Source organism: Prionailurus bengalensis, chromosome X (genome assembly GCF_016509475.1).
Source record: "Prionailurus bengalensis isolate Pbe53 chromosome X, Fcat_Pben_1.1_paternal_pri, whole genome shotgun sequence".
NCBI classification, from domain to species: Eukaryota; Metazoa; Chordata; class Mammalia; order Carnivora; family Felidae; genus Prionailurus; species Prionailurus bengalensis.
The window spans coordinates 4,393,788-4,413,465 of record NC_057361.1 but is presented as its reverse complement, the minus strand read 5'-3'; the positions used below and the strand labels follow the sequence as shown (position 1 = coordinate 4,413,465).

Below are 19,678 nucleotides of genomic sequence, written 5' to 3'. Positions count from 1 at the left end.
GTATGTAAGCGATGAACCACGGGAATCTACCCCCAAAACCAAGAGCACACTGTACACGTTGTATGTTAGCCAATTTGACAATAAATTATATTAAAAAAAAGATACGGGCTTTCATTTTCCACCTAGTATTGATCACATCAATTTCAGTGCATTTCTTAACATCACTGGGCTTTCTTTGGAAAAGGAAAGACAGTTAATACTCCCCTTTCAGGGTGGTTGGATTGGTCAGTTCTCTACGTGACAGAAACTAAGATGAGCAGCTTAATAACATAGATTAGGTATCATGACCCATGGAAAATGTTCTAGATGGGGCTCAGCAACCTAAACCCACAGGCCAAATGTAGCCCACCGCCTGTGTTTGTAAATGACATTTTATTGGAACACCATCATGCCCAGTCAGGGTGTTTTGTCCACAGGTGTGTTCCTGGTACAGATGCAGAGTCCATTAGTTGAAATAAAGACCATATGGACCCCAAAGCCGAATATGTTTGCTGTCTGACCCTTTATGGAGAAAGCTTCCTGAGCCCTGCTGTACAACATCAGTTTATCATTCACTTGGGAATAGAAATAAGCTTCCATTTATCGATCATCTGTTATGTCTGGGCATAGATGACTTCATTTACTCTACGAGCCAGGCTGTTATGATCTCCACTTTATTTTTGAGAAAATAGAGGCATTAGGTGTCATTTCCCCAAAGTCACATCATGCAAACCAGTGGAGCCAAATTCTGATTTCAAAGTCAAGTGTACAATTTCTCAGTGGCAGTTTTACTTAAAAAAATAATTAAGTATCCATAGCAGGAGGAGAAAAATAGAAGTCATAAATTAAATAGAGATTTTCAGCCAGTCGATGTAAGAGAAGCAGCCAGTCTTTGGTGGTGGTTGTATTCGGAGTTGGAGAAAACCCTAGTGAGTCTCCCCATTCCCCCGGGACAAGGCAGGGAAAGGAAGATTTCAATGTCCTCGTCTCTGCTCATCTTTTCACCTGCACGTCCTTCCCCACCCAACCTTGCACCTTAAAATCTGCTAATTGCCAACGAAGGGAGCTCTCCTACCAACCCACATCCTAAACTGACACATAGACACACATGCTCATGTTATTTTCCATATTTATGCTTTCTTCCTCCTGAGAAATGCATTGGCAGGGGTCTAAATCCTGAACCCCTTCAATGACTCGCTTTTTCCGGAGTTCCTCTCCAGTCCCAGATTGAACCCACTGCTCCCGTATGGGTTCTCAGTGCATTCGGTTTGCCATCCATACATGGAACACATCTGTTCCTTTGCTCATCTCTCCCAGTGGTCTGAGGGCACTTCGAGAATAAGGGTCATGTCTTTTCCTTTTATTTTTCTTTCTAGGAGGGGAGTCAGATATTTTTATTGTTTTTGAACTCTGCTGATAATTTTATTTTCTATTTTTTAATTTTATTTTTTAAAATTCACATCCAAGTTAGTTAGCATATACTGCAACAGTGATTTCAGGAGTAGATTCCTTAGTGCCCTGTACCCATTTAGCCCATCCCCCCTCCCACAACCCCTCCAGTAACCCTGAGTTTGTTCTCCATATTTATGAGTCTCTTCTGTTTCTTCCCCCTCCTTGTTTTTATATTATTTTTGTTTCCCTTCCCTTATGTTCATCTGTTTTGTCTCTTAAATTCCTCATGTGAGTGAAGTCACATGATTTTTGTCTTTCTCTGACTGACTCATTTCACTTCGCATAATACCCTCCAGTTCCATCCACATAGTTGCCAATGGCAAGATTTGATTCTTTTTGATTGCTGAGTAATACTCCATATATACCACATCTTCTTTGTCCATTCATCCATCGATGGACATTTGGGCTCTTTCTATACTTTGCTTATTGTTGATAGTGCTACTATTAACATGGGGGTGCACGTGTCCCTTTGAAACAGCACACCTGTATCCCATGGATAAGTGCCTAGTAGTGCAGTTGCTTCGTCATAGGGTAGTTCTATTTTTAGTTTTTTGAGGAACCTCCATACTGTTTTCCAGAGTGGCTGCACCAGCTTGCATTGCCACAGAATGCAAAAGAGATCCTCTTTCTCTGCACCCTCGCCAACACCTGTTATCGCCTGAGTTGTTAATGTTAGCCATTCTGACAGGTGTAAGGTGGTATCTCATTGTGGTTTTGATTTGTATTTCCCTGATGATGAATGATGTTGAGTATTTTTTCATGTGTTGGTTGGCCATCTGGATGTCTTCTTTGGAGAAGTGTCTATTCATGTATTTGGCCCATTTCTTCACTGGAGTATTTGTTTTTTGGGTGTTGAGTTTGATAAGTTCCTTATGGATTTTGGATACTAACCCTTTATCTGATATGTCATTTGCAAATATCTTCTCCCATTCTGTCAGTTGCCTTTTAGTTTTGCTGTTGGTTTCCTTTGCTGTGCAGAAGCTTTTTTTTTTTTAATTTAATTTAATAATTTAATTTTATTTTATCTTATTTTATCTTATTTTACTTTATTTTATTTTGATGAGGTCCCAGTAGTTCATTTTTGCTTTTGTTTCCTTTGCCTCCAGAGACGTGTTGAGTAAAAAGTTGCTGCAGGCGAGATCAAAGAGGTTTTTGCCTGCTTTCCCCTCAAGGATTTTGATGGCTTCCTGTCTTCCATTTAGGTCTTTCATTCATTTTGAGTTTATTTTTGTGTATGGGGTAAGAAAGTGGTCCAGGTTCATTCTTCTGCATGTCGGTGTCCAGTGTTCCCAGCACCACTTGCTGAAGAGACTATCTTTATTCCATTGGATATTCTTTCCTGCTTTGTCAAAGATTAGCTGGCCATACATTTGTGGGTCCATTTCTGGGTTCTCTATTCTGTTCCATTGATCTGAGTGTCTGTTCTTGTGCTGGTACCATACTGTCTTGATGATTACAGCTTTGTAGTATAGCTTGAAGTCTGGGATAGTGATGCCTCCTGCTTTGGTTTTCTTTTTCAAGATTGCTTTGGCTATTTGGGGTCTTTTCTGTTTCCATAAATTTTAGGATTATTTGTTCTAGGTCTGTGAAGAATGCTGGTGTTATTTTGAAAGGGATTGTATTGAATATGTAGATTGCTTTGGGTAGGATTGACATTTTCACAATATTTGTTCCTCCTATCCAGGAGCATGGAATCTTTTTCCATTTTTTTGTGTCTTCTTCAGTTTCTTTCATAAGCTTTCTATAGCTTTCAGTGTATAGATTTTTCACCTCTATGGTTACATTTATTCCTAGGTATTTTATGGTTTTCTTGTGCAACTGGAAATGGGATCAATTCCTTGATTTCTCTTTCTGTCACTTCATTGTTGGTGTATAGGAATGCAACTGATTTCTGTGCGTTGATTTTATATCCTGCAACTTTGGTGAATTCATGAATCAATTCTAGCAGCTTTTGGTGGAATCTTTAGGGTTTTGCATATAGAAGATCATGTCATCTGCAAGAGTGAAAGTTTGACCTCCTCCTGGCAGATTTGGATGCCTTTTATTTCTTTGTGTTGTCTGATTGCTGAGGCTAAGACTTCCAATACTATGTTGAATAACAGTGATGAGAGTGGACATCCCTGTCTTCTCCCTGATCTTTGGGGGAAAGCTCTCAGTTTTTCCACATTGAGGATGATATAATTTTTGGGTCTTTCAAATTTTTTTTTCAACATTTATTTATTTTTGGGACAGAGAGAGACAGAGCATGAACTGGGGAGGGGCAGAGAGAGAGGGAGACACAGAATCGGAAACAGGCTCCAGGCTCCGAGCCATCAGCCCAGAGCCTGACACGGGGCTTGAACTCACGGACCGCGAGATCGTGACCTGGCTGAAGTTGGACGCTCAACCGACTGCGCCACCCAGGCACCCCAAGTTGGGTCTTTCATATATGGCTTTTATGATCTCAAGGTATGCTCCTTCTATCCCTACTTTCTTGAGGGTTTTTATCAAGAAAGGATGCTGTATTTTGTCAAATGCTTTCTCTGTGTCTATTGAGAGGATTATGTGGTTCTTGTGCTTTCTTTTATCGATGTGATGAATCACAGTAATTGTTTTGCGGATATTGAACCAGCCCTGCATCCCAGGTAGAAATCCCACTTGCTCGTGGTGCATAATTTTTTTAATGTATTGTTAGATCTCGTTGGCTAATATCTTGTTGAAGATTTTTGCATCCATGTTCATCAGGGAAATTGGTCTATAGTTCTCCTTTTTTAGTGGGGTCTCTGTCTGGTTTTCGAATCAAGGTAATACTGGCTTCATATAAAGAGGTTGCTGCAAGTTTTCCTTCCATTTCTTTGTTTTGGAACAGCTTCAAAAGAATAGGTGTTAACTCTTCCTTAAATGTTTAGTAGAATTCCCGTGGAAAGCCATCTGGCCCTGGACTCTTGTTTTTTGACAGATTTTTGGTTACTAATTCGATTTCCTTACTGGTTATGGGTCTGTTCAAATTTTCTATTTCTTCCTGCTTCAGTTTTGGTAGCGTATATGTTTCTAGGAATTTGTCCATTTCTTCCAGATTGTCCATTTTATTGGCATATAATTGCTCATAATATTGTCTTCCTGTTTTTCTTTTGTGTTGGTTGTGACCTCTCCTCTTTCATTCTTGATTTGATTTATTTGGGTCCTTTCCTTTTTCTTCTTGATCAAACTGGCTAGTGGTTTATCAATTTTGTTAATTCTTTCAAAGAACCAGCTTCTGGTTTCATTGATCTGTTCTAGTGGTTTTTTTGTTTTTGTTTTTGTTTTGTTTTTTTGGTTTTGATAGCATTAGTTTCTGCTCTAATGTTTTTATTTCGTGTCTTATGCTGGTTTTGGGTTTTATTTGCTGTTCTTTTTCCAGCTCCTTAAGGCGTAAGGTTATGTTGTGTATCTGAGATCTTTCTTCCTTCTTTAGGAAGGCCTGGATTGCTATATACTTTCCTCTTATGACCACCTTTACTGCATCCCAGAGGTTTGGGGTTGTGGTGCTACCATTTTCATTGACTTCCATATACTTTTTAATTTCCTCTTTAACTTATTGGTTTCCCATTCATTCTTTAGTAGGATGGCAAGTATTCAAATTGTTTTTCAAATTGTTTGACAATTTGAAAAGATGAATACACTGAAGTAGACTAAAGTAAAATGATGGAAGTAAAGTAGAATTTGAAAAAATTTACACAAAAGTAAAAAATATAGTAATACAAATTAAAGAAAAATATTTTTAATAAAAATTGAAAATAAAAACTAATTTTTTCTCTTCCTGTATTCAAAAAAAAGAATAGAGGTATAAAAGAAAAAAAAAGAAAGAAAATTGAATAGATGAACCTGCTAACAGATTGAAGTAAGACTGAAATTACTTCGTTTTCCCCTAGAGGTCTGTCTATTTACCGCTGTATTCTCCATAAACTAAGCCGGCAGTGAGACTTGTGGTCTTGAGAGCGAAGGTGGCCCAGATGGGCGGGACTCAGTGTAACCGCTCTGTTCTCCACTAGATGGCACTGCTAGCCTACTGGGGTGGATTGTTGAGGCTCTCCTCAGTGCATCTGCACATGCACAAGAGTGGTGAAAATGGTGCCACCCAGCTACCTAGTCTCTTCTCCCGGGTCAGCATTCGTGTACTGTCCTCTGTCTTCAGCTTCTGTCCACTGCCCGCTTTTGCACTCTCTGTGACCAGGCCCCAGGGAGTACCTCTCTACTGAGTTTTGTCTCAGATGTGGTTGTTTTCCTGGCCCCTTGCTTATGAAGGACTGTGGCTTTGACCCATTCCGCCCCTCTGCGGGAGGGTCTCACCGAGCACTGGCCGAATGAGCAATGGCCGAATGTCGGCTGCACCCAGGAATGCTTGCTGGACCCTGCTGCTGCTGGTGCCCCGAGACTACGGCCCAGTGCCAGCCCACCCCACAAAAAGTTCCCGGGACGGTGTAGCAGCAGAGTTTCAGGGATTATGGGAAATCACAACTCACATCTGGCACCAGGCTTCACCGTCAACAACCTTGCCCCAGCACCAGCGAATGTGGCCATTTTCTGGGGTCTGCTGGGTCCAGGTGGCTTCAACAGTCTCCACCAAATGTCCTTCTGGCAGTGGAACCGCTTTTTCCCGTGTGGCCCAAGAACCTCCTGGACCCCACTCGGTTCCTGGGGATTCGTCCTTCCCACCAGAGCACTGCCAGGTATCGAGCTGCGGAGTTGCAGCCTTTGCACTCACCTTGTTTACAGTCTTAATGGAATTTAAACCCTCTCCTCTCTCCTTTCTCCCTTTTTAGTTTAGTTCCTGTGGCTGTTTCCAATTTTCCACTTTCTCTCCAGCTGCTTTTGGGGAGGGGTGCTTTTCCCGTATTCTCTCCCCACCGCAGTCTCCATCCTCTCTCTGCCCACAAAAGTGGCTCCCTACCCTCTGCGGCTTCTCTCTCCCCAAATTCACCTCTCTGCGCTGCATACCTGCTGAATTCTGTGGTTCAGGTTGTGCAGATTGTTGTGTTGATCCTCCAATCAGTCTCTTCCACTTGAGTTTTGTTCTGCCTTTAAGATGTTTCTCTTGGGGTGCCTGGGTGGCTCAGTTGGTTGAGTGGCCAACTTCAGCTCAGGTCATGATCTCGCAGTCTGTGAGTTTGAGCCCCACGTCAGGCTCTGTGCTGACAGCTCAGAGCCTGGAGCCTGCTTCGGATTCTGTGTCTCCCTCTCTTTCTGCCCCTTCCCTGCTTGCCCTGTGTGTCTCTCTTTCTCAACCACAAACGAACATTTAAAAAATTGGGGGAAAAAAGAGACTGTGGATGGCTTTGAGTAGTATGGTTTAAAAAAAAAAGAATTTTTTCTTGCCTGTCATGCAGGTTAGTATCTTGTTTGTGACTGCCTAAATCGGCTGCTTAGATAACCTGCCATTGCCCATTATTTTCACCATGTATTTCATACATTTTAAAGAATCATTTAAAATAGGAAAAAGGAGTGGCAGAAATATTCCGTTTATACCATCGTCTGAGAAGAGAGGAATTTGAGACTGTGATAAACATAAACAAAGGACATCTATTTGAAAGCAAAAAGATGTTCATCACCCAGAAACATAAAGTGTCTATGTGCCCTGGATGTACCTAAATGTCACATTTATGCTAATGAGACCCATTATATTTTATTTTTACTTGGAGCAAAAACTAAAGTTTAAGTAGCTGCCAAGTTGTTGAGCTTGAAGGTGATGCTTTGTGTTTCCAGGGACATAATTGCTGTTGCACTGTGTGTACTTGTCTACTCACCTGATGCTCAAGTTCAAAATAAAGGCCATGGAAAGAACATGAAACTTGATCTCAGGAAAATTAGCTCTCCTGCTCACTAGCTGACAAATTGTGTGTGCCTCTCTGGATCCTGGTCTCAGGTCCTCAGTCTGGAAAGTAAGGGAGCTGGAGTTAGATCCTAAGAGTACTTCTTATTTCAAAATTCCCTGGCATTACTTATCCACAGGAGGACATAAAAGAATGCCAGAAATAGGAAGCAAGATACAACAGGCTGAGTCTGTTTGTTGCCAAGCAGGTGTCTCTGGGTTTGTGAACACAGAGAAGAGGGCAGCAAAGAAATGGTCCCATGACAGGTACCTGGGTGGCTCAGTCGGTTAAGTGTCCGACTTCAGCTCAGGTCATGATCTCACGGTTCGTGAGTTCAAGTCTATGCATTCAAGCCCTGACAGCTCAGAGCCTGGAACCTGCTTTGGATTCTGTGTCTCCCTCTCTCTCTGCCCCTCCCCCACTTATAATCTGTCTCTGTCTCTCTCAAAAATAAACATTAAAGATATTAAAAAAAAAAAAAAAGAAATGGTTCCATGAGAATTGAAACAAAGGAAATCCAGAGTCCTTCCAAGAACCTCGGAAAGCTGCATTCATCAGGACACATGCACTTTTTTACATTCATAAAGACTGCCTTTGAAGTACAACTTGAAAACTGAGGGGAAAAAAAGCCACGTTGAGTGATGTCAACCATCTGAATATTGTCAGTCTTAATATGTGAAAACAAGTGTGATCAAATTTGTGTTGCTCCTCCCACCCCAAGGCCTATTATATCCTTGTATGAAATGAGAAGAATATGAAATCGTTTCTCTAATTAGGTCAATTCATCTCAACAACCAACCAACATGTGCTGTGTGAGTCAACGCTCACGGAATTAGCAGTCTCGTAGGAGATACGGACCCAAAAGCAAAAACATTAAAAACACGTAAGGCAATTACAGTGGAGGTGATTAGCATATTGTATTTGTTTTATATTTCACAATCTTAGAAACAAACAGAAATAACAAATTTCTCACCGGTAATCTTAGCTACAGATATCTCTGCTGTCCTGACCAAAGCAATGGAAAACAACAAAGAGAAGGACAGTGTTAAAGTTCAATTTCATGTTTGATGAAGTGAAGAAACACGCAAGTGATGAACCACGATGTATGAAGAAAGTCTCCTAATTTAAGTAAAACTTGGACAGTGTCAAGGGGGATGCCAGAGGAGGGGAGACACCTCCAATATGTTCTTCAGGGTGGGTGGCAAAGCCCAAAAGGCAAAGCTTTGTTGGAAAAAAGCAAATCAGGGATGCCGAGGCAGGATGCAGAAAAGAAGCAGGGGGCACACGATTAGTCAAGGAATTGTGTGGTCGCCAGGTGGTTACAAGCGTAGCGTGACAGAACAGAGTTTAAAGATGGTAGCAACTCTGTTCTGCTGATCATGCTGAGAAAAATGGGTGAGGTTTTCACGACTCACTCCCACAAAAACGACGGGTTTTGAGATGAGGAGGCCCCCTACCAACTGTGAGTAAGGCTACATTATAATGCACAGTACTGATGGGCAAACATGCTTGGAGGCCACAAAAACAGGCATAGAGTGTCTAAGTTGTATATAACGGTACTCTGAAACACAATGGGAAAATACTATAGAAAAAAAATTAAAATATGGAAGAGGAGATTTGACAAGAAATGGCAAGGAGGGTCACATAACCAGGGAGGAATCTAAAACCTTCCATGCACTTGTTGGCGTTTTGTAGGGAATTATCAGTTTCAGAGAGACAGGTAGCTTTCTTTTTAAAAAATGCGGGGGCACCAGGTGGCTCAGTTGGTGAAGCGTCCGATTTCTGTTCAGGTCATGATCTCGCAGTTTGTGAGTTTGAGCCCTGTGTCAGGCTCTGTGCGGACAGCTCAGAGCCTGGAAACTGCTTTGGATTCTATGTCACCCTCTCCCTGCCCTCCCTCCCTCCCTCCCTCCCTCCCTCCCTCTCTTTCTCTCTTTCTCTCTCTCAAAAATAAATAAACATTTAAAAATGTGTAACATGAAAATCAAAAATAAGACATTCATTTACATGTGGAGCAAGAACAGAGACTGGACAGGCAATTTTCCAAAAGAAAAACATGACCGCGCAATGGCAAATAATCCTAATGGATACAGGAAAGCTGACATTTCAACAGAGATTGTGATCATCACAAAGAAGCCATCTGAGTGAACTCAGAACATGGGCCAAATATGAGAGGATGGGCACAGAACCAATCCAGGAATATAAAGTCTTTGCAGAAATTTTTAAGAAAAGCGTTAAGAAGTCTTAAGCCCAGGGCACCTGGCTGGCTCAGTTGGTAGAGCATGCAAGTCTTGATCTTGGGGTCACGAGTTTCAGCCCCACATTAGGTGTAGAGTTACATTAAAAAAAGAGAATTAAATAATTAAGTAAAGCATTTAAAACTATGGAAGATATCAGAAGAGCTTTTGAGTTCAACTGTGTAGCTAGAAGAAGGCGAGAAGACCTCACTTAGTGTTCTATGGAATAGTCTAGCTAAAAAATACGAGGTCTTCACAGGTACTTCTCAGGGTTGACTGAAAACTATGCTCTAAATCTTTCTCCCACAGAGCCCAGGTAGTTACAGTTCTCATGAATTCTTTATGGCTGCCACTGTCCTTTCTGTCTGCCAATGTTCCTCTCACTTTATTTTACCCAAAGCCACACTATAGTGTAAACAGTAATTTCTGTTTGCCAATTTAATGATAGTCCTGGAGAGAAGGATATATATTATTTTGTTGTTTAACAGCTTGAGAAATCATCAGTAAGAGGAAATATATAGGCTATAATAAACTTGGGAAGTAAAAAGAAATGTCTCCATCCTATGGCATCTAACTACTTCTCCTTTACTCTGGAGTACTTTACATCTATCCACCTTCTCCAGACATTTGTCTCTTTAGGCAAACTTAACACTGTCTTTAATCCTTTTATGAAGTACAGATGGAGGAGTTTAAGAAACAAATACCTGTTTTTTACTGACTTGTTCCCTCAAAAAGGCTACCAAATCCCAAGGGAGAACAATAGGTAGGAATTAGCTCTGCTCAAGGAACTGCTTGTACTCAAGTAATGGACATTTTGGGGGAACCTTCACAGCTTCTTGACAACAACCATAGTAGTTGCCCTCTGCAACACCAAATTTCCCTTGGATCCTTGCTTCTAAAATTATGTGACGGCTGTGGTCTTTTCACAACTCACCACAATTAACTGCAATAACAAATTAGTCTTAACTTTAAATATTTCCTCCCGTAATTCGTTTTTATTTTTATTTTTCTCTGTTTTCCATAATTATTTTCCATAATTGTTTCACATCCTCTTCCTTGTCTGATTTTTTGACTACTAATCTCCTCAAATCAGACAAAACCAAACAAGCAGTTATTTGCAGAAAACCCCAGAATGGGATGATTGTGGCTGGCCAAACCAGCCAAAAGATGAAGAGAGCTACCAATAATTATGGTCTTTCATAATATCAGGGTGTTCCACAGAGAGAACTTTAAATTCTAACTGTTTTGTCACCTAAGCAATGATAAGAACCATTGACTAATTCTTTCATAGCAAGACAGACTGTATCTTGGACTTTTATATTGCTTCCTCTGCTCTGTCCTTGAGAGTAACTTGCACACAGGTAATTGTGAAACTAACATTTAGAAAAACATTAAAATCTCAAGACTGCGAGGAGATTAGAAGGGGAAACAAGTTGTGGAGAAAGGTGTTCTAACTTTCAAATTTTGCTTCTCAAATTCATGAAAGAGCTCACCAGTTGTGTGGACTGATTATCACTGGCAATGTTGAGAAGTAATTCATAAGGAGCAGAGATTTCCATCCAGGAAATTGGAAGTGACCAAATGTTCTGATTTTTAAAAGACCAAAAAGAAGATGAATTGCACAAATGTGTGAGCAAGAAATGTGGGGTGTTTGACAATGTCAAATGCCATGAGGAGGTCTAGCAGGGATAGCAGAAGACACTGGATTTGATGATTAGAACTCACATGAGATCACCAACAAAGTGTTTAGCTCTGAGAGAACATGAGCTTAATGTCATCCCTAAGGATAATTTGGAAATGGACTATTTTAAAGGCTGGTTGGTGAGCACTTAAATTAGAAAGTGGAGGTCACCATGAGTCAGGGTGGGCTCATTATGAAGAAATCATGCCAGACTAAAATCATTTTACTGGATTGATAAACTCAAGAAATGTAGTAGGCTTGAAGGATAGTATCTTCATTTGAGCAAAATTTTGACAAAGTTTTTTAATCATAGTTTTGAGAACTGGATGAAAATACAAATAAGATCAGGTTAAACTTTTGAAATTAAAGATTAAGGGAGGGATGTCCAACTGGAGGATTGTTTCTCTTGGTCTCTCTCTCGTTTGCTCATTGGTCCTCTCCCCTGTACATTTTAGTTAATGACTTGGATGAAGAAATGGATAGTCTGCTGATCAGGGTTACAAAGTAGGGGAAGCTGGGATGATTAGCTAATGGATTGAGTGATACACTTGAGACCAAAATAAGCCAGGGCTATTGCTGTGCTGGATTGATGAAATGAATCTAACAAGATGGAGACTGATATCAGCAAAGTACGCGGTCAGATATGTCAGCCTCTCAAGTAACAACTTGAGGAGATAAGACTCAATAAATGTATAATAAAAATAACCAGACATTTTAATTGACTGTCAGGGCAATATGAGTCTTCAGTGTAATCCACCTAACAACAACAACAAGAAAAACTTCTCTAACTTCACACAATTACAATATAAATTATCTGTTGAACATGATGAAAGGAACCCTCACTTTAGGTGATTGCATTTGTTAGGATAATACAAAGCATGGTAACTTCTTAAAAATATTCCTTGATATTTACATATGCACCTTTCCAATTAACAACAAAATTTGATAAACCATGTAACTTTTGGACAGGAAAAATTAATTTATTGGGTGTGTCATTAGAAACTCTACTGAGCAGATAACACCCACAGAGTTGTGCAGTTTTGTCCTAAGCACCCAATAATATGCTTCCAGAGACAGACATCTGTGGTAGTGAGGGACCAAAAAGTAGACACATGAATGAGTGGAAGAAAGATGAAAGAAAGCAAGCAAGAAAGCAAGAAAGCAAGAAAGAAAAGACACGAGGACCTAGTGGAGATAGGGAGGGGAATGAGCATGAAAGAGGGATAGGGTAGGGAGACAGACCTGTACTTGAACCATTGAACCTTCCTTTTTTTTTTCAATTTATATTAGTTAACATATAGTGTAGTATTGGTTTCAGGAGTAGAGCCCAGTGATTCATCACTTACATATAATACCCAGTGTTCATCCCAACAAGTGCCTTCTTATGCCCATCACCCGTTTAGTCCATGCCCATACCCAACACCCCTCCAGCAATCCTCAGTTTGTTCTCTGTATTTAAGAGTCTCTTATGGTTTGCCTCCCTCTCTGTTTTTATCTTGTTTTCCCTTTGCTTCCCATGTTCACCTGTTGTGTTTCTTAAATTCCACATATGAGTAAAATCATATGTTTGTCTTTCTCTGACTGACTTATTTCACTTAGCATAATGCACTCTAGTTCCATCCACATTTTGCAAATGTCAGGATTTCATTCTTCTTGATCTCCAAGTAATATTCCATTGTGTATATACACACATCATATCTTATTATCTATTCATTAGTCAGTGAATATTTGAGCTCTTTCCACAATTTGGGTATTGTCCATAACACTGCTATAAACATTGGGGTACATGTGCCCCTTCAAATTCTCATTTTTGTGTCTTTTGGATAAATACCTAGTAGTGCAATTCCTGGGTCAAAAAAATCTATTTTTGATTTTTTGAGGAATCTCCATCCTGTTCTCCAGAGTGGCTTCACCAATTTGCATTCCCACCAACAGTGCAAGAGTGTTCCCCATTTCTGCATATCCTTGCCAACATCTGTTGTTTCCCGGGTTGTTGATTTTAGCCATTCTGACAGGTGTGAAGAGATATCTCATTGTGGTTTTGATTTGTAATTCCCTGATGATGAGTGATGTTGGCATCTTTATGTGTCTGTTGGCCATCTGGATGTCTTCTTGGGAAAACTGTCTATTTGTGTCTTCTGCCTATTTCTTCACTGGATTATTTGTTTGTTAGGTGTTGAGTTTGATAAGTTCTTTATAGATTTTAAATACCAACCCTTTATCAGATATGTCATTTGCATATATCTTCTCCCCTTCCATTCTTGATGATTCACATACTTGGGTGACTTTTCTATATTCTGTATGCAGACTTCTGAGTACAGTTAATGATGCCCCACATGCTGTAGCTAGAGTACTTTATCTCAGACAGAACCTTCCTCATTGCACACTGTGCTTTCCCTTTGTGGCATTTAACACAACAGTAAGTAACCATGTGAGTATTTATCCCTTATCCCCTCTAGACACTATGGTAGGTCCATGGGAACATACACTATGTCGTTCTCTTTCATCACTGTATTCTTAACACGTAGTATATAGGCATACATAAGCATGTGCTTAGCACTCTATAAACATATTTGAATTAATTTTCGAACATTGCTCTATAATTCAGTAACTTTCCTACAAGGTGGAAAATTTTTAAACAGAAAATATAATGAAAAGAAAAATACATTTCATGTTAACATGTGAATGTACAGGCAACAAAGGAAAAATACATTCTCTCAAGGTAATACATGGAATGTTTATGAAAATTGAATGCTTAGTTCATAAAGCAGGTGGTCAGTAAATCTCATCAGGCTTGTATCATATGAGTCACATTCTCCATAATGCATTAAGTTAGAAATGAAGAATAAAGAGTTAAGTAGAAAACCTCCATATTTTAGATTTTTAAAGCATATGTTTCAAAAAATTGATGGGTCAAAAAGAGATCATAATGGAACAGAAGATATAGATAAGCAACAATAATACTATATACTTTAAAAAGGGGAGATACTATAGAGTAGTATCTAAAGGGAAATTTAAAATCTTAAATGTTGATGTTAGAAGAGACAATAAGACGGACACCAGTGAGTTGAACATGTAGCATAGGGCATTAGAAAAAGAACAACAGATTAAACCTCGCCGAAGCAGAAAGAATAAAATAGTAAGACTGGAAAAGCTCTGGCAAGATTGATCAGGAAGGACAGAAAGAGAATATGAGAAAGAAATATACTATTAGAATAAACAAAGAAAAAGGATAGAAACTGCCACGATCAAGAAAATAATAAAATGATAGCGTTAATTTCACACCAATTAAAAAATGTAAATTTTCAAAATCCTAGAAAGTTATAATTGACTCAAGAAGAAACATAAATTGTATTTATTTATTTATTTATTTTTCAAAAATTTTTTCAGTGTTTCACTTATTTTTGAGAAAGAGAGAGAGAGAGACAGAGTATGAGCTGGGGAGGGCAGGGAAAGAAGGAGACACAGAATCCGAAGCAGCCTTCGTGCTCTGAGTTGTCAGCACAGAGCCCAATGCGCAGCTCAGACTTGTGAACCACGAGATCATGACCTGAGCTGAAGTTGGATGCTCAACCAACCGAGCCACCCAGGCACCCCAATTTATTTATTTATTTATTTTTAAAGTTTATTTATTTAAGCAATCTCTACACCTGACATGGGGCTCGAACTCATGACCCCAAGATCAAGAGCCACACACTCTACCAACTCAGCCAGGGGCCCCAAGAAACAGATAAATTTTTAAAACTGAGCGGCGCCTGGGTGGCTCCGTCAGTTAAGCGTGGACTTCGGCTCAGGTCATGATCTCCCCCTTTGTGCTGACAGTTCAGAGCTTAGAGCCTGCTTCGTATTCTGTGTCTCCCTCACTCTCTGCCCCTCCGCCACTCACACTCTACCTCTGTCTCTGTCTCTCTGTCTCTCTCAAAACAATAAATATTAAAAAAAAAGAAATTTAAAAACTGAAAGACCTGTAACCACATGATTTTATACATTGATTCTAGCAAGCTATCAACAAATAATTCCAAACCAATACAACTCTTCCAAAAACCAGAAAAATAAGGAACTTCTCTCAACTCATTTTATGAGGCTACCTAACTTTAATAACCAGGTTATCCAAGGAGAATAAATTTTATTAAATCTAAGAACAAACATCTTAAAATAATAATAAAATAATCTAGCAATGTATACAGAATAATAATTACATGGAATAATTGGGGTTATCTGAGAAATACAATGCTGAATTAATATTAGAAAGACCAATCTATTAATCACCAGATAAAAACCTATATAATCATTTTGATAGATTGAGAAAAAGCAGTTGATAAAGTCAGTATTCCTGACTTTTTCTTTTTCAAGGACGTCCTTACCAATTAGGGACAGAAAGCAACTTTCCTACCCTGATAAACATCATTTAAAACAAAACTGACTTGGGGCGCCTGGGTGGCACAGTCGGTTAAGCGTCCGACTTCAGCCAGGTCACGATCTCGCGGTCCGGGAGTTCGAGCCCCGCGTCAGGCTCTAGGCTGATGGCTCAGAGCCTGGAGCCTGTTTCCGATCTGTGTCTCCCTCTCTCTCTGCCCCTTCCCTGTTCATGCTCTGTCTCTCTCCCAAAAATAAATAAATGTTGAAAAAAAAATTAAAAAAAAAAAAACTGACTTGAAATAAAATTAATAGTGAAAAGGTAAATGTATTTTTGTTTAAGATCAGGAATAAGAATGCTTTTTATTACCACCTCCTTTCAGCTTTTTTATTGGAGGTACTGAAGTCCAGCTCAATAAAATAAGAAAAAAATCAAAATCTTTGAAGTTTATAAAGGAAGGAGCTGTTATTCTTCAGAGCTTATTCATTTTCTACCTAGAAAACTTCAAACCTCAAAGAATAGTTAGATAAATTGTTCAAACCAATGAGGTTTTACCAAGGTTGCAGGATACAACATAAATATTCACCATCACTTATTTATCAGTATAATGGCAATAATTAGAACATAACATTTTTAGAAAATACCTCTCACAAAGGCACACAAATACAAGGAATTAGTAATGAATAGAATAAAACTAGTGCAAAGACTTTTATAAGGAAATTGTAAACATACATTGAAAAATAATAAGATAAAAATAAATGAAGCATTAAATATAACTGATGCCAATGTTAGAGAGTGCCTTTCACCCTAAGGCCATTGGTCAGGACCAGTCAAAACTGCCTGGACCTTTAGTTAGTCCTGATCGGTCTGTAACTCCTGGTTTGCATCAGGAACCAGGAAATGCTGTGATCTGTCTCTAGAAGGGATATCAAAGCAGGAGACTTGATGCTTTGCTTCATATTCCAGTAAAACGGTTCGTAGAATATGTGCATTTGAAAACACATGTTAAAAAGGGACGCCTGTCTAGCTCAGTCGGTTAAGCGTCCAACTCTTGGTCTGGGCTCAGGTCCTGATTTCACAGATCCTGAGATCAAGCCCCGCATCAGGCTCTGCGCTGCCAGCCTGGAACTTGCTTAGGATTCTCTCTCTCTCTCTCTCTCTCTCTCTCTCTCTCTCTCTGCCCTTCCCCTTTTCGCATGTGCCCTCTCTCTCTCTCTCTCAAAATAAATAAACTTTAAAATGCATGTCAAACAATTATATTCTGGCTTCTCATGCAGGATCCAGCTATACGATCAATTTATTTTAATTTATTTTATTTTTTTGAGAGAGCAAGCGAGCGAGCACAAGCACGGAAGGGCAGAGGGAGAAGGAGAGAAAGAATCTTAAGCAGTCTCCACGTCCAGCTTGGAACCCGAGTGAGGCTCAGTCTCCCAACCATGAGATTGCAATCATGACTTGAGTCAAAATCAAGAGTTGGACACTTAGCCAGTTGAGCCACCTAGGTGCCCCAGTACACAATCAAGTTTTTAAGCAAAGAAGTATCTCATCCATGATGAATTTGGTGACATTATTTTTTATTAATGTATATTCCCCCTTGTATTCCATTCCTTAAATATGCCTTTTGTACCTATAACATGACTCCCATTATAGTTGTATGCCTCTGTCTGTTTCCAAAGTGGTAGCAGCTTACTTCATGTTTATTTTTTATCTATAGGGATTTGGGGGAACAAACTTACCCAACATCTAGAACACTACAATTGGGGAGGGAGGGAGGCAAACCGTAAGAAACTCTTGAATACAAAGAATAATCTGAGGGTTGATGGGGGATGGGGGAGAGGGGAAAATGGGTGATGGGCACTGAGGAGGGCACTTGTTGGGATGGGCACTGGGTGTCATATGTGAGCAGTGAACCACGGGAATCTACCCCCAAAAACCAAGAGCACGCTTTACACACCGTATGTTAGTCAACTTGACTATAAATTATATTAAAAAGGAAAAGAACTAAGCAAAATAAGAGAAGGTAATTCCTACTGATCCTACATTGTGTTTATGTTGAAATATCTTAATTATAGTATATTGATTTATTCTATCAAATGCCTACTGGTTTAGCTGCAAGGAGACATCATTTGGAAGATAACATGCATATAGTGCACTGTCAGATAACATGACACAAATTATTATAACATTATATTTTATACAGTATTACATTATTTAACACTAAATATTCGATGATAGAATATTAATCTAGAAGCAAATCACAGCCATGATTCTGGAGGTTTTATGTCTTATCTAATGATTGCTTATCTTCTGCTTGTTCCATCATATGTGACCATGAACGTGTCTGTTTTGAGCTTCTCCGGATCTTTAACAAGTCCTATTTAGCATTGTTCTGAGGTCTAAGCCTGGACATCTAAAGTTCAGAGTTCATGAGGTTGGTGAATAGACTTGGTAATGCAAAGTGCACACAGTTCTCTCAAGAGACAGGAAACCAAGATTGTGAAATACAGTTCACATTTTCTTCTGTACCAAAATTCTTACCTTATGCTCTTGGTGACTTCTTAGTACTGTCATGACTGATCATCACAATCCATAAAAATATTCTTTGGCTAAGATGGTCCAGAATTGATTTTGGAAAGGTTTTTTTTCTTCTTCTTTTGGTTTGTTATATCTTCTTTGTTGTTATTGTTGTTGTTTGAATCTAAGAGGATCATGTCATGTGATTTAATGTAAGAGAATTATTGTCATTCATAATCTGTCTTTGTGTAAAAATCCTTACCAACATCGGACCTAAATTGAGTCAATTAATGCTGTTTTCTCATCTGTTAATGGTGACTTAAATCTGGACTATGATAAAAATTTATTAAAAGTAAGTTAAGACTAAAATAAACTAGTGGCTATTTTATTTATTCCAAAATGTTAATGACACAGGGAAAAACAAATCCATGTTTCGTTGTTGATTCATGTTCTTCTGTCTTTTCTTTCAGAAAGAACTTTGCATGGTGTTGCCCCCTGAAGATGGAATTCAGAATCAAAACCAGCTTGGTCTCCCTCAAAGAAACCATTGACGTGCAAAAGACCTCTAGGATGTAGCATTTCATCATATACTAGGGCTGCAGTGCACTCTGCAGAATTGGACTTGAAAAATGAAGAAGGTAGATGGAGGTTATAGTAAATTTCTGTCACACTAAAAGTTTCCTGATCCCACGGCCGTGGGGTTTGTTGGAATGTTGCATGTCCTTGAGGCACTGTTCACCAGGCTTGTGGGGCTGGAACACATGGAGAACTCATTTTGCTACGACAGGAGGTTGCCAGCCCTGGAACCCAAACAGGCGTCCAGAAGTACTTTGACATCTTTCTCCCACATCCATGGTCACCATATTGCAAAATGGTGGTCCCACATTCATATTCTCATCCTGGATGCCATGATGTTTTCATCATGTTGACGTTCTTTGCCATGCTGCAGGTTTTCATGGCCTGGGACGATGAGGGCCTCAGCATTGTAGCATCAGTTAGTAGAGACTCTTTCTCCCTGCCTTTGGTTTATCAAATGACTGACTCAGGAGCAGCAGCACACGGACCCCCAAGCAAAGGTCTCAGGTGGCAATCCCTGGAATGTTCTTGTTTCGATGGTCCTGAGAGTTTGCAATTAGGTTTATATACCTTGCCTTAATGACTGAAGTGTCCAAAATCATAAATTCAAACTGTAATGGAAGAAAATAATAATTTATCTCATGACTGCAGTAAACATAGTCCAATGTCTCAGATTTATCCCCCTGATTATTCTTTAAACCAGAAAAGATATGTATCAACATAGAAATGGTCTTTTTTATGGGGAGCCAATTCCATGACTGTATGTACCATGGATTCTTGGTCACTGATGCCACTTTCCTATTCGTGGGACAAGGATGTTTTCCACAAAGCTCTCCCCTATAAGATAATGGCAGCTGATGCCTGAGCATCTGCATCTGGAAGTCTTGATATGAAAGTTTCTACCCCTCTTAGATGAGAGGTGGCCTGTGGTCCCCACAATGGGATCCAGTTCTTTCTGCCCATTCATGGAGTGACTTGGAGAACAGAAAGCTGGTTTGCTGGAGAACCACTCAGTAGAGAGGTAAGAAACTCATTTGTTTAAATGTAAGCTTAA

At 39.5% G+C, this 19,678-nt stretch overlaps 1 protein-coding gene across 1 annotated transcript in view; it reads left to right on the top strand.

The window, feature by feature from the left end:
* The window catches only part of LOC122477938 (pseudouridine 5'-phosphatase), a 181,901-nt gene that overhangs the window by 152,310 nt on the left and 9,913 nt on the right, over window positions 1–19,678 (top strand). Inside the window, exon 4 of the transcript XR_006295795.1 lies at window positions 18,519–19,645. The gene's annotated coding sequence lies outside the window, so the exon portion shown is untranslated. The remainder of the gene's footprint in view (window positions 1–18,518; window positions 19,646–19,678) is intronic.